Raw genomic sequence first — 15,556 nt, forward strand, 5'->3', positions numbered from 1 at the left:
ACTTCAAAGGAATCCGCTCGGGCGCTCCTACTAACATACATTAACAAGTCGTTGTCACAAAGCTTCACAGGAAACACCAGCGACGCCATATGGACAGCAGGCAGCCACAACACATCTTCCCCACTACTCTTTTTCTACCATTTTTTTGTCGCTTTCCAGCCGCTCAACCGGCTTTCAAGAAAATCAAGATTCCCAAGTAAACTGCAGTCTTATTTATTATTCTGAAAAAAAACAAAAGATAGAAACATATCTTGGAAATCGCAATAGGAATAATTTGAGTTTTAGTAACATTATTTCTTCTCCCATTCAGTTACGCTTCCTGTCCTCTTCTGTTTCATTGTTGCCTTCTCCCCTAACTCTGCCCTCTTTGTTCTCCCGGGTTTTCTATTGAATCTCCTCCACCCATCCTATCTCTTTCTCTTATTCTTCCCCTCTACCTATTCAGATTATTTCTCTCCTTCGTTTCCCCCTCCTTATTCTGTTCTCTATCTGCATCTCAAGCCATTCTCCCTACTTTGCCCTCTCTACACTTTCACCCTGTCCATTTTGTCCTGCCTCTTCATTCTGCCCCAATGCCCCTATTCTGTACACTGTTCTACAATGACATCACGGAACTGGGTGCAACCAAACACCAACAAAACCTCACACACAAGGGCATGTCAAGGACTGCTTCGGGGAAGTTTTACCTGATGTGTATGTCTGAGAGCATGTACATATTGTTTCTGTGTGTCTGCGAGCCTTCACCAGTGTATGTGTATTTGAATGTGTGTATGCGTGACACTACTTTAGTATACACACACTGCGCCCTCACACTACTTTAGGACACACACTGCGCCCTCACACTACTTTAGGCCACACACACTGCGCTCTCACACTACTTTAGGCCACACACACTGCACTCTCACACTACTTTAGACAACACACACTGCCCTCACACTCAGCGCCCTCACACTGCACCCTCACACACACTGCACCCTCACACACTCTGCACCCTCACACACTCTGCACCCTCACACACTCTGCACCCTTGCACCCTCACACACTCTGCACCCTCACACACAATTAAACTCTACTGAATGCAACATACACTCCACACAATACCACTTAGTGCCACATAATTATATGCTACATAATTACTCTGTGCTCAGCGCAACATACACTCCAAATACAACTCAGTGCCACATAATTACACACCACATAATTACACTCTACTGAATGCAACACACACTCCACACAATATCACTCAGTGCCACATAATTACACGCCACACAATTACACTGCACTCAATGCAACATACACTCCAAATACCACTCATTGCCACATAATTACACTCCACATAATTACACTGCACTCAATGCGACATACACTCCAAACAATACCACTCAGTGCCACATAATTACACGCCACATAATTACACTCTACTGAATACAACATACACTCCAGACAATACCACTCAGTTCCACATAATTACACGCCACATAATTACACTCTACTGAATACAGCATACACTCCAGACAATACCACTCAGTTCCACATAATTATGCTACATATTTACACTGCGCTCAACACAACATACACTCCAAATATCACTCAGTGCCACATAATTGCACGCCACATAATTACACTGCGCTCAATGCAACATACACTCCAAATACCACTCAGTTCCACATAATTACACACCACATAATTACACTGCACTCAATTCCACATATACTCCAAATACCACTCGGTGCCACATAATTACACGCCACATAATTACACCACACTCAATGCAACATACACTCCAACTACCACTCAGTGCCACATAATTAAATGCCACATAATTACACTGCACTCAATGCAACATACACTCCAAATACCACTCAGTACCACATAATTACACGCCACATAATTACACTGCACTCAATGCAACATACACTCCAAACAATGCCACTCAGTGCCACATAATTACATGCCACATAATTACACACCTCCGAGTACAACATACACTCCAGACAATACCACTTAATTCCACATAATTATATGCTACATATTTACACTGTGCTCAACACAACGTACACTCCAAATACCACTCAGTGCCACATAATTACACGCCACATAATTACACTGCACTCAATGCGACATACACTCCAAATACCACTCAGTGCCACATAGTTACATGCCACATAATTACACTGCCCTCAATGCAACATACACTCCAAATAACACTCAGTGCCACATAGTTACACTCCATATAATTACACTCTACTGAATGCAACACACACTCCACACAATTACACTCAGTGCCACATAATTATATGCTACATAATTACAATGCACTCAATACAACATACACGCCACACAATACCACTCAGTGCCACATAATTACACACCACATAATTACACTCTACTGAATGCAACACACACGCCACACAATTCCACTCAGTGCCACATAATTACACTGCTCTCAATGTAACATACACTCCACATACCACTCAGTGCCACATAAGTATATGCTACATATTTACACTGCGCTCAACGCAACATACACTCCAAATACCACTCCGTGCCACATAATTACACGCCACACAATTACACTGCACTCAATGCAACATACACTCCAAATACAACTCAGTGCCACATAGTTACACGCCACATAATTACACTATCGCATCACCACAGCATCACTCAGCACCACCACATCATGACTCAGGGGCACCACAACATCACTATGCGCTACCACAGCATCACTGAACGCCACAGCATCACTCGTCGCAACCACAACATCACTCGGCGCCTCCACAGCATCAGTCTGTGCAACCATTCAACAACAACTGGTTCAAATATGTTCTCTCAATGTTTCAAGCTTTATTATAAATGTCACAAAAAGATGATATTTCACTTCTGTTCTTGGATTTTCGTCACAATAAAATACACTGAACATAATCTTCACAAAAGTTATTTACAAAAGTTTAAGCTATTGCCATTATAAATTACAATAACTTTTATTTAAGTATTAATTATTAAAAAAATTAAAAGCAATTGTTATTTGTAATATCAATACATCTAAGTCACGTAAATACGACACATATTGCATTACAAATGCTATAGGTGTCACATTTGCGAAAGTTAAAAATATTGGCATTGTAAATGACAAAGCTATTAATTTCACTATTTTCAAAACCAACACATGAATTAAAAAATGTGTCATTTACAATACCAATAGCTCAAACGTTCCTAATGCGAGACCTATCGCATTGCAAATGCTTGTTTAAAGGGGGCCTCGAAACGAGTCTCTATTGGGTTCTGTTTTGTGCCCTGGCACAGACGGTCTGTTTTTTTCTGGACTGCAGTGACAGCAGGCACATTGATGCGCGTGTGCTCACACTTCTCACTACTGGAGAAGTTACAGCATAGTGTCATGCCATGTGAGTGTTGTAGCGGGAAGGGAAATCCTTTAAAAACAGTAATTTTCTCTCTGGATTTCCCTTCTCTTTTTGAAACTCCAGGGCAGCAACATTGTTGTGGTGTCACCAGGGCTTTAAGTAGAAGCTTTTCCAATATTATATACAAGCCATAGTTGCTGCTTATTTATCTTTTGCAAATAACAACCATTGACAAAACCAATGGTCCTGACGTGTTGTAGGTATGATGTTACTTGTTGTATCATATATCTGGGTGAAATGACAGAAACTGCAAAATACAAGTTGGGCGGCACACTGTGCTAAGCACAGATTTTTAGCTTACGTGTTGTAAGCCACACCCATAATTACATTGACCACGCCCCTCTGAGAGACTTTCCAGTTTTTTCATCCCACTTAAAGACCTGGATGTCATACACCAGGGCAGCACTGGGAAATATAGCTCACTTAATGTGGAAATCAGAGGTGCAACTAGAACCAAATTTCAAGAGGGTGGGGGGGGTCTGATAAACATTTCGGGGGTGGGTGGTAGTAATTCTTCAAGCAATAGGCAGAGTGGATATGCAGGGGCTCTAAGGAGGGGAGAAAAAACGACAAAGCCTTGTTAACAAGTAAATGGTCTTTTAAAGACCTGTGAAGTATTCAGGGACCAGCCAGCCCACAGCAGCTCAAGAACTGTCTGTGTTTGTGTGCCCGAGAAGCTGTCTCAGCCCGGGAAGACACACACGACGGGGGGAGGGGGCTTTGAGCCCTATAGGCTTTGCACACCTGGTGGGAATTAACTATGAACAGTACACCTCTAACATGTCATGCCTGATCCTAGGAAGGCACCGTCGAGTATGACTCGTATGTAAACAATACAAAGCATAGCCCATGCGCTGATGGCCTGTAAGCAGTTCTTCATGCTGCTGATGATAAATGTTAGCACACCATTTTGTCTCGAGTCCACGTGTACCCCAGTCTTTTTTCTCGTTTCTTCTTTTTATAATTACTTGAAATTCACACGAAAACGTTGAAATTTTATGTTTACTGATCTTATTTTTTAGATGATTATTGTAGCTTTCAAGTTCAGTTTTTAAATAATAATTATTTTCTTCTATCTCAGATTATTTTCACTTTGTTCTAAGTATGATGTGTCAAATTAGTAATTGTTGGTACCAGTATTTATTTCATATATATTTGTTAACAATAAAGCTATTTAAACTAAAAAAGGTACCCCAGAACTGTAAACAGCATCCAGATGAAAATTAGCCTTTGGGAACATACACATGGTAGTAAAACTCTGCACACATGCATTTAAGAGAACATTATATTGAGCATGCTTCAAATCCGGACTAGCTAGTGACATAACACTGTGACTTCCACTAATTCATTGACGATGAGTTAAAATGTATAAAATATGGAAAAACTAAGGAAAAATTAGCAGCATTGGGTGTAACGTTAATTAACCGCGAAAACTTTGCTCAACAGCAAAGACACCAAATGACAACAAAACAAACTCAAGAGAGAAGGAACCTTTGGCACAAACTAAGTATGATAGCGAACTGGAAAGATTAACGGTAGACATTGTCTAAACATGTCAAGTTTTTTGTAAAGTTTGACCGGAGCTGGTTTTTGAGATACTAATCCTTGGAATCATTCATGGTGGTTCCTTCAAGTATTTCTGCAAGAAATATCTAAAGGAGCTTCTGACACTCCAAGATCCTGACAAGGTGAGGAATGTTGACGCTCATGAAATACAAAAGGAACCCGGATGGATCAAGAAATGGGAACAGCTCCTGCTGATGGCCATACAGCGGAGCGACCATAAAGAGAAGAGCAGTATAGGACTGGTGTGTTGGGCAGTCTGCACTATGGCGCTGACAGGTGGGCCGGCACAAAGGGCCACTGTGTGTGCCGGTGTTTTTGGTCCCATCAGGATCCACAGGACAAACGAAAATGTTCTGCACATTGGACTGTTCAGACCGGCGTATCTAGCAGTGCCAGAGTGGCTGAAAGACCTGTCCAAGACTTAGATAGAGCTAAGCAAGAATACGAATAGTCTTAAGAAAACTTTATATTATTAGATACAACTACTCCCTGTACTATCATTAGCTGAAAGGTGCCATAAGAACTGTTTTAAATGTTCCTAATCATACTAAAATGGAACCAGAGTTATTAACTATAATGTGATACAGTGGTTTCTTTGGGTCGCATTTGGATGAATTTGTAATTTGTTAGAGCAGATGTATCTCCTCTATGATGTATACACTTCTGAAGAGCCAGATGGAGAACTTCAAGCTCAGCAAAAGTGTGGCCCTGTGTTTGGATGAGGAGGGACTAGATTCACTAAGTCTGCTGGGCGTACAATGTGTTTCTGAAGTGGAGAATTAAATAAACCAAGAGGCGTAAAGCAGACCCATGTACATCGGGGTGCTGAGGAAACTGCAAAGCTTACTAACAGAAGCACATTGCTAGCCAGAGCCATTAAAGGAGCCACAATTCACTATAGCAAAGCACTTTGCTGTGGCCTTTGAAATGATTTGATAACCAGACCCCCAATAGACTCAACCAATGTAGCAGAGCATTTACGGAATTCACTATATTCACTGTTTCCCAAGGTGCCAGCAATCATATAAGGGATCAGTGCACCTGAAGAAAAATATCAACCCACCACGATCATTGGGGCACACCAGTAGGTGAGGGGGGGAAACACTGACACAGACAACCAAATTGTGTGAAAAATGCCGCTTTATTGGAATCAGGTGCACCTACAACAATGTCCCACCTGGCCTGTGCCGAACACCAACATTGCAACTGAAAATACAACACATCCGCTCAGCAACCTACCCCTCTACTGAATGCCACAGTGACCTCCATGACCTCACCCCCGCCTACCATACAGTCCCAGGCCTCCAGCAAAACCACCCTATCTCCTTAGGAAAGCGCCCCCAGTAACCGCACCTGTTCCAGCGACACCACAACTGAAACCCTAACCGGTGCACCATCGACCAACAAAACCCCTCAAGACCAGGCCAAACCCCACCACCCCAGAACCACAGAGAAAATAAAAAAAATTTGGGGAGGGTTGGTGGGCCACGAAACTGCCTACGTCCCTGGCTGCTGTGTCACTGCACCACAAACAGTGTGCAGTGATACAAAATGGCCGGTTAAATACCTAGCCAGCCCAAAACAAGCCCAAAGAGCCCAACCAGCCCAAACTCGCCAGCTACAGCGAGCCCCGGAGGCCAAGCTTCCTCCCTCCCCTCCCCTGGTGCCCCAAACTTCCCCGGGGGGGGAGAGCCTCCCGCTGGTCGGCCACCCCCCCAAATCCCCATTAGCACAAAAAAGTGGACAGCACAGTTTCCAGGAATGCAACCACTCAAGAAACACCTGTTTAAAAACAATTAACAAAAACCTGCCTTCCTGTCTAACGACTGTACAGCTGCTTCTTCAAAAAAAATTCAAGGTCACCCACCGAGCTTACCAAAGGTATTTACATACCTAAATAACTAAAGTCTGTAAGAACAAAAAAAACATGTTTACTACAAAAACATTCCTCATTATACAATTGTACTAACTTTGATATGCTTTTAAATGATACACATTTCTGTACAACAACGAAGTTCTTGTCACAATATTCTGCTCCGTCGATATTCTGCCAGAAATATTCATGATCTACATTGTGAAATGCTGTTCACTGTCTTAAGTACATCATGGTTTAATCTCATGATGTACTCCCATTCCACACTCTGCTATGTTTCTCTGAATTACCTTGATTTTATACTCCAATACATAACAATAGTTATCCCTTTTCTGAATTCTTTTTCCTTCATTCTGTATTCTAGGAAGTCACTCTCATTCTGAGTGATACAAATTTAGTGTCATGCTACACACTTTGTTATCCCATTTTCAACTTTTAAAGTATATTCCTTTTAATCTCTGTGTATTCACCTCCAGTCTGTACTCTATAAAATACCAAGGTAATGCACTTCTCAAATGTTCCCCCTTTTGGACTTCATGAGTCAAACTTTCTCTCCGGGGTGCCTGCTACCTTGAAGTAAAATGGAGGGTCATAACTCAAGATGCTACATCTCTCATAACTTGGCATTACTCTAAACGTTGCAGCATGTCTAATTCTCTCTGTATGCAACTGATTAATCAGCAAATGTAAGGGCTCCTTTACAGTCAGTAAAAGCTTCAATTAATGGAGTTACTTGTGAAGCTTTTAGGTGACAAAGAGTTCGTCTTTGTGAGAGTTAATGTAAGGTTGTTACCAGCTGAATTCGAAAGTGCATTCGTTTAATGGACACTTGTAAAAAAAAAAAAAAAAGGTCTGCACTAAGTTCAGCCTCGTTGCATATCACTAAAATATATATTGGAAAGTACTTCCTTATCTTAAACACTAACCCCCAGATTAATCAAAGTCATGTTTTGCGAGTCCTTAATAGCGAATTTTAAGGATTCGCTATTATCACTCGCAAAACGGGATGCATGTAGAAATCGCAATATTTTTAGCGATTTCTACTGCTTCCTTATTTGCGATTCGCTAATTGCTAATCGCAAATAAGGAATGGCTTTCCCATTCATTCCTATGGGCCTAAAGGCAATTTCAAGGGTGCCAGGGTGTCCAAAGGACACCCTGTTGCACCCCTGAAATGGTAATGTACACTGGTGTTGCGCACACACATGTCCCAAGGACATGTGTGTGTGTACATACAACTTAGAAAAATGCACTTAAGTGCATTTTTATAAGTTATTGCTATTTACCACGTAGTTAGACTTCGCGGTAAATAGCGGCCCCAGATTGCGAATTCGCAATATTTAAATGGTTCATGCATTGCATTTAAGGAATCTCAAATTGAGGTTCCTTGAATGCAAATAATCGCAATTTAGCGATTTCTAAAATTGCGATTTTTGCATTTGGGATGATGCATCCCAAATGCAAAAATACCGCGCGCAAAGGGCCAGATTCTCAGATTCTGGCCCTTTGCGAGCGGATTTTGGTTTGATGAATCTGGCTGTTAATCGTTTTGCACAGTTTGCAATACCCTATCTTATACGGTGTGTAATGCAGTGGTTTCTGACACAGGCACTATAAACACACAAGTTGATATTCCCAACTGCTCCAACCAGAATTCAGTTCTGCGACTGTCTGGTTACACACATTGGCAGCCGCAGTGAACCTATTACCCAACTGAGGTTTGACTGCATTTCCCACTGATTAGTTTAACTTGCATTTATTTTTCATTTAAGCTATGTGTGTTGTATTTTGCTTAAACTTGTATCTGATAACCTCCAAATACACCATAGTCAAAAAAGGAGCGTTATATATGGCTTTCATGGACCTCTCCTCAGCCTTTGATCTGGTCAACAGGTCGAGGCTGTGGGGGGTCCTTCTGGAGATAGGCATTGATAAATCCTTAGTGGGCTTTCTGGCTGACTTACATCAGGGGCTGGAGGCCACAGTGAGAGTGACCAGGGACGGTAGGTGCACAAATTCCTTCAGTTCCGAGAGAGGAGTGAGGCAGGGATGTATTCTTGCCCCGCTCCTATTCACTTTGTACATAAACACCCTCGAGCCGGTTCTCTCTGCCTTGGGCGCCGACGTCCCGCGTGCAGGAGACACTAACATTCCAGTTCTCCTGTACGCGGATGACGCGGTCCTCTTGGCGAGAACTGGTGTTGCCCTGAATAAACTTCTGGCCTCCTTTGGGGAATTCATGACCTCACTAGACCTAAAAGTGAACACACAAAAATCTCACGTCATGATCATGGGTATAAAAGGGATAAAGAGGAGACCAATAACCATGGTCTGTCTAGGTAAGGAGGTCCAGAGGGTTCCCTCTTTTACCTACTTGGGCGTCCTATTTGACGATAAAGGTACGTGGGGTCCCCAACTTAAGGCAAAATCCAATGCACTAAGCAGATCGACAGGAGCCATCCTGAATTTTGCCAGAAAACTGGGCTCAAGACCGACGAGCGCGATCCTCAAAGTATATAATGCCAAGAGCATCGCAATCGCTAATTACGGGGCTTCAATCTGGGGATACATAGAGCCTGTCCCCATTCAAAGGGCAGAAAACAGGTTTTTAAGATCATTGCTTTCTGTCCCCCAGTCTACCCCTACTTTCTCCACCCACTCAGAACTGGGAGTTGGGTATGTCTCTGATGTGATAAAATCTGCCCCGGTTACTATTTGGCTCAAAACCTGGTTAAATGAAGAGATCTCTTTAAATCATAAAATTCTAGAAGATTGTTTAAATTTGGATGGAGTCCTTAAGATCCCCTGGATGCTGTATGTAAAAAATATGTTAGCAAAGGTGGGACGCATTGACCTTTTTTACTCACCTATGAGCATAACCAAAGCGGACGTTAAAATAGTTAAGGATTCACTGCTGAACCTTTTTATTTCAGAGCGAGAGGAAACTGAACTTATGAAATTTACAGTGAGAAGGAATTTCAGATTGAAAACCGTCCCAGGCCCAGAACCCTACCTGTTATTTGTAAACAACTCTTTCCACCGCTTTCTTTTAATTAGATTTCGGTTGAATCTAATTCACTTTTTATTGGGCTCATACTATAGATGGGAGACGCCGGAAAACAATAAACCATGTGATTGTGATAACTTCTCACCCCAGGACACCTTACATTTTATTATGTTCTGCGATCACTATGGTAAAATCAGAAGGAAATATCTTGTCCCCATCCTTAGAGAGGCCCGCTTCTTACAGGTGAAGCCAGCGCTCTTATTCCTGCAACTTTTGCACAATGCACACGTCACTTTTCATGTTGCAAGTTTTTTAGCAGCAGGAGTACGCATCAATAAAAAGCGCAGAAAATGTAATAACGGATTGATTATCAACGAAATTTTTTAATTTTTTTATCTATCTATTCTTTGTATAGAGGAACTGCTTGCGCTCATGTCACTTTACATTCAGCTGCTATGAACTATGAATTACTATGTACATATTATGTAAATATTCTCCCTGTGTTATTTAACTTTTTTTGTACGTGTAACCCTTGAAATGTATCCTGTGTCTTTTTATGATTTTTTAAAAATCGAATAAAAGTGTTTGACTGACTGACACCCTGTTGCACCCCTGAAATGGTAATGTACACTGGTGTTGCGCACACACATGTCCCAAGGACATGTGTGTGTGTACATACAACTTAGAAAAATGCACTTAAGTGCATTTTTATAAGTTATTGCTATTTACCACGTAGTTAGACTTCGCGGTAAATAGCGGCCCCAGATTGCGAATTCGCAATATTTAAATGGTTCATGCATTGCATTTAAGGAATCTCAAATTGAGGTTCCTTGAATGCAAATAATCGCAATTTAGCGATTTCTAAAATTGCGATTTTTGCATTTGGGATGATGCATCCCAAATGCAAAAATACCGCGCGCAAAGGGCCAGATTCTCAGATTCTGGCCCTTTGCGAGCGGATTTTGGTTTGATGAATCTGGCTGTTAATCGTTTTGCACAGTTTGCAATACCCTATCTTATACGGTGTGTAATGCAGTGGTTTCTGACACAGGCACTATAAACACACAAGTTGATATTCCCAACTGCTCCAACCAGAATTCAGTTCTGCGACTGTCTGGTTACACACATTGGCAGCCGCAGTGAACCTATTACCCAACTGAGGTTTGACTGCATTTCCCACTGATTAGTTTAACTTGCATTTATTTTTCATTTAAGCTATGTGTGTTGTATTTTAGATGCATTTACGGTATGGAAGACCGTCAAAATAGTTACAGAATATTTTGTTCTTTTTTGCCATGCCTTTGGCCCTGCCCCCACACTCGCTAACCCCGCCCCCATTGCAATCATGATCACCGTTCCTAAACTCGAGCTTCTGGTTATGTTACACACGAGTTTCACAGTATACCTGGCACTGTGTTTCTTGCTTTTCCTTTTTGTGCTATAATTGCTTTGCTGCCTTTGTTTGCCGCTGGTGTTCTTTGCTGCTGCTGACATCAATCACAAACTCGGAGCTCCTGAAATCCACTGGACCCTAACAAATGTCTGTGTTCACACGACTGACTTCTGACTTTCATCCTCAATTACATGACCCAATTTACGGCTTATTTTGTAAATGTTTAGAGGTCAATGGCTGCAGGAGTTGCCCACAAGCAACCTTTGGTCAACCATCTCTTTCCAACCTCTAGTGCATTGAGATCTATCATACATTAATCACCTAGACAAATTCCTTTAGGCAGCTATGAGGTCAGGTCAGTTTCCCATATGCCACTTCACCTTTCAGAAATGCCTTTAGAGTATTTCCATATTATGGTAGTTCAATGTCACCAGAAATGGCAATTTTCATTCCTTATCTGAAAAGTTAATTAAAATGAGCTACTCTGTTGGGCCGGGTTAACAAGTAAAATTTGTTTCTATTATTAATACAGTGATCTTCAATATAAATCCGCATGTATTTATTGAATTGCTTGTTAGAGCTCTGCTGAAGCATACTAGTGTTAGTGTGTTTTACATAAAACATAGGTATTGTTTACAACACGTGCGGAATAGGGTGAGATAGTTACTGCATCTGGCCAAAGCCTTCAGCTTGGGGTGACGTATTTACCAGGTGTGGTAAGCATCTACTCAGAATATTCAATTTGGAAATGAGGCATAATAGTCAGAATCAGTGTTTAAGACGCCAAACTCTGTATGTTTGGGCTTTTCTTCTGGAGCCTTTTTCCCCATAGGTTTCAGAGTGTTTGGCCTGTCTTAATCTATCAGAGGAAACTGCAAGTCTGTGGAAATTATCCCACAACTCTTAATTCTTATCCCTGAGCAACCTCCTGTTCACATACATTTCGGACTTTATCCCTGAACTTGTAATCAAGCTTAAATTGTATCATATAGTTACATACGCTTGGGAAGATCTGAACTTGGGGAATTTAAGGTAAAGTGAGTTGTCACTTCTCTGTCCCCTTTGTTTTCTAGAGATGGGTAGCAGGTCTGACACATAAGGACGACGATTTAAGCAAAGTAGTTTGTAAGCCAGGCATCCAATATGGAATTTAGCAAGGGATTTGACAGGTAGCCAGTGTCAGTCTCTTGTATAGGTGAAATGTAGTCATATGTTTTTAGAAGATGTAGATTTCACCCTGGAGTATATGGTGTGGTTTCAGTTGTGTAAGATAAGTGCTTATGGTAAGCCTGCCCATGGTGGTTTCCTTAGGGCACACATCTCTACTTTTCTAATATTGGAATCTTCTATCAGATGGAGTAATTACACTGAGATGAAAGTGTGTTTGAAGCTGCCTCTTTGCTCCTCAATCAGAAAAACCAAGGCTGCAGGACAATTACGTCTGAACCCCAAATTCAGTTTATAATTGCAAATTGATGCAAAACTAAAGCACAATATGAGATCTGTGTACCTTATCATTATCCAAAACTTCCCCTTCCTAGTAGCTTTTTATTCATTTTATATGACAGCTCTTCTATTTGGAAGTAATAAGATCAGAAAATGGAAATGTAGCATATGGGGGGAAGGGAGGCGCCTTACACTTTTTGAAAAACATTCAGGACCATGTAGAATTGAATGCACAGATTTTGTGAAGGTCATCTAAAAGCTGATCATTTACTAGGCACGGTCTTTGGCAAATTGTCATGTAGGGTGCATCTGACCGATCTGTTATTATGTTAACACGCCTGAACATTCCTGGGAAGGTCGAAAGAACATGAAATGAATCAGCTTTTGACCCAATATATTTGCAATATTTTGTTGTAAACTGCATTATTTAGATCACTTTTTAACAGGCTTCAATGGGCACTTTTCTTGAAACAATCACTTTTGGTGGGGGGCGGGGGGGTTACACAAGCTGTGCAAATTGGGAAGCATATTTACACTCCACCTGAATTATTTTCACTAATTGCCCTAGATTTATATAAAGGAACCTGCCATCATGTGGCCAAATCAAATTGCTTAAAGAACAGAACAATTAACAAATAGCCCTAACTTTCATGATAACAATAACATCTCTGACTGAGACAATAAAAACGACTGAAGTTAAGGAAGCGTGTATCCCCATTTGGGGTTCAGGGATCAGTTTTTTTGATACCCTGATTGCATTACAATAGCTGAATTGGGAAGGCAACTTAACTTTAGTGATAATGCTTATAATAATAATAAACAATAATATTAATACATGCAGTGCACACCATAAGTGAACTATATATTGAAACATGTGTGTGCTATCATCACACAACCACAAGGGGATCATTTTGCTAACCTGTGATTGATGTACAGTAGATGGAATCATTCGAGTTGGATTCATAACTTCCAACGATTATATCCTTGTAGTAGGGGTTGTGTACCAGATAAGCAGCATTCTGCTCTATATCACTCCTGCCAATTGAAGATACACAGCTCTGCCCCACCCCAACTCCCAGCCACACCTACTTGTATTTCCACAACAGTGACATCAGACGTGAGTGAGCTTCAAGAAGGACATATATATACTGTTGTTGCTGCCTATGCATCTTTACATTCTGTGAATTTCCAGCTCTGAAGAAAGCTTGTATAATAGGAAATAAATACATTGGTTTAAAATTAAGAACTTAACTTTAGTATTTCATCAGGGACATGTTTTTCACACCGATTGCCGTGGGGTAATTAATTCAGAAACTCAATAGCTCTGAATACAAGAGTGACTGGAAGGGTAGAGGTAAGCAAGACGGTCTAGGGTTTAATGGAAAGGCTTACAAATATGCTTAATGGTGGGGGGACTGACTTAAAAGAAGATATGTTCTCCTGCCTCCCATGCCGCCAGACCCTCACCGCCACCCGGCCTCCAACACAGACGACATCCTAAAATGCATACTCCTCAAAGTACGTTCCATGCACAAACACGCCATGGAAATCTGGAACCTACTCGACTCTCTCTCGCCCGACATCGCCTTCTTCACAGAGACCTGGACCAACGCATCCTCCGCCCCCAACATCAGCACCGCCATCCCAGACGGATACAAGATCCAGAGAAAAGACCGCCCCAACCACCCAGGAGGGAGCCTCGCCATCGCCCACAAGAGCACCCTCCACCTCAAGACCTCCAGCAAAACCTGCCCCTCCGCCAAACACCTGCACTGCCAGATCCAGACCACCCCCAAAGCCACACTCCAAGGAACACTCATCTACAGACCCCCTGCCCATGATCATCCTTCACCACCACCATCACCAACTTCATAGCACCCTACGCCATCACCTTGACAACCCCAGCGACCCCAACTCCACTATCCTTCGTGACAACCTAGCCAGCAATGGACTTAAATAACTCGTCAACACACCAACCCACAGAGCAGGACACACCCTTGACCCCATCTTCGATGCAGGAAACAGCGTCCAATTCAGCCACACAGCGCAGCCGCCATGGACAGATCACCACTGCGTACACTTCGCCATCAACAAACTCAAGGCACCCAAACCAGCCCCACACCCATCTCAAAGGAACTGGATCAAGGTTACTGAAGAGCAACTTAACTCCACCCTCACCAGAGACAACCACACCTGGGCACCCAACGCAAACAACGCAGCCAGTGAAATCCACACCTGGATCTCCAATTGCGCAGACGAGCCCGCCCCGCTACGCAACCCCGACAGACAACGCCCCAGGAAAGCCGCCATGTTCACCACCGCTCTCCATGAAGCCAGACACACCTGCAGACGCCTTGGGAAGAACTGGAGAACCACCAAGACAACCGAAAACCACACCACCTACAAGGACGCCATGACGGACTACCACAACCAGATCAGAGCCACCAAGAGGAACTTCATCCAATACAAAATCCTGGCCAACTCCAAGGAACTTTTCAGTGTCATTCAAGAATTCACCAACCCACGCAGTGAAGCCACAGACATCACCCCATCCCAAGACCTCCGCGACAAGCTTGGAACCTATTTCCACCTCAAGATCAAAAACCTCTACGAGAACTTCATCGACCATCCACCAGTGGACACAGACGGCCCTGCCCCCCCCCCCCCAGAAACACCAGCCAGCCCACCATCTCCAACTGGACATCAATCACGGGCCGAAGACACTGCCTCAACCATGAAAAGCATCCACTCAGGGGCCCCCACTGACCCCTGCCCCCCTCACACAGAGCCGCGGCCACCATCGCACCCCAACTACAATGCCACATCAACACCATCTTCAAAACAGG

The 15,556-nt window shown here is 42.5% G+C and overlaps 1 protein-coding gene across 2 annotated transcripts in view; it reads right to left on the reverse strand.

The window, feature by feature from the left end:
* SPTBN2 (spectrin beta, non-erythrocytic 2) overlaps positions 1–15,556 on the reverse strand; it is a 680,775-nt gene that overhangs the window by 630,925 nt on the left and 34,294 nt on the right. The gene's annotated exons all lie outside the window — the stretch shown is intronic.

The sequence above is a fragment of the Lissotriton helveticus genome, chromosome 9, assembly GCF_964261635.1.
Source record: "Lissotriton helveticus chromosome 9, aLisHel1.1, whole genome shotgun sequence".
Lineage (NCBI taxonomy): Eukaryota > Metazoa > Chordata > Amphibia > Caudata > Salamandridae > Lissotriton > Lissotriton helveticus.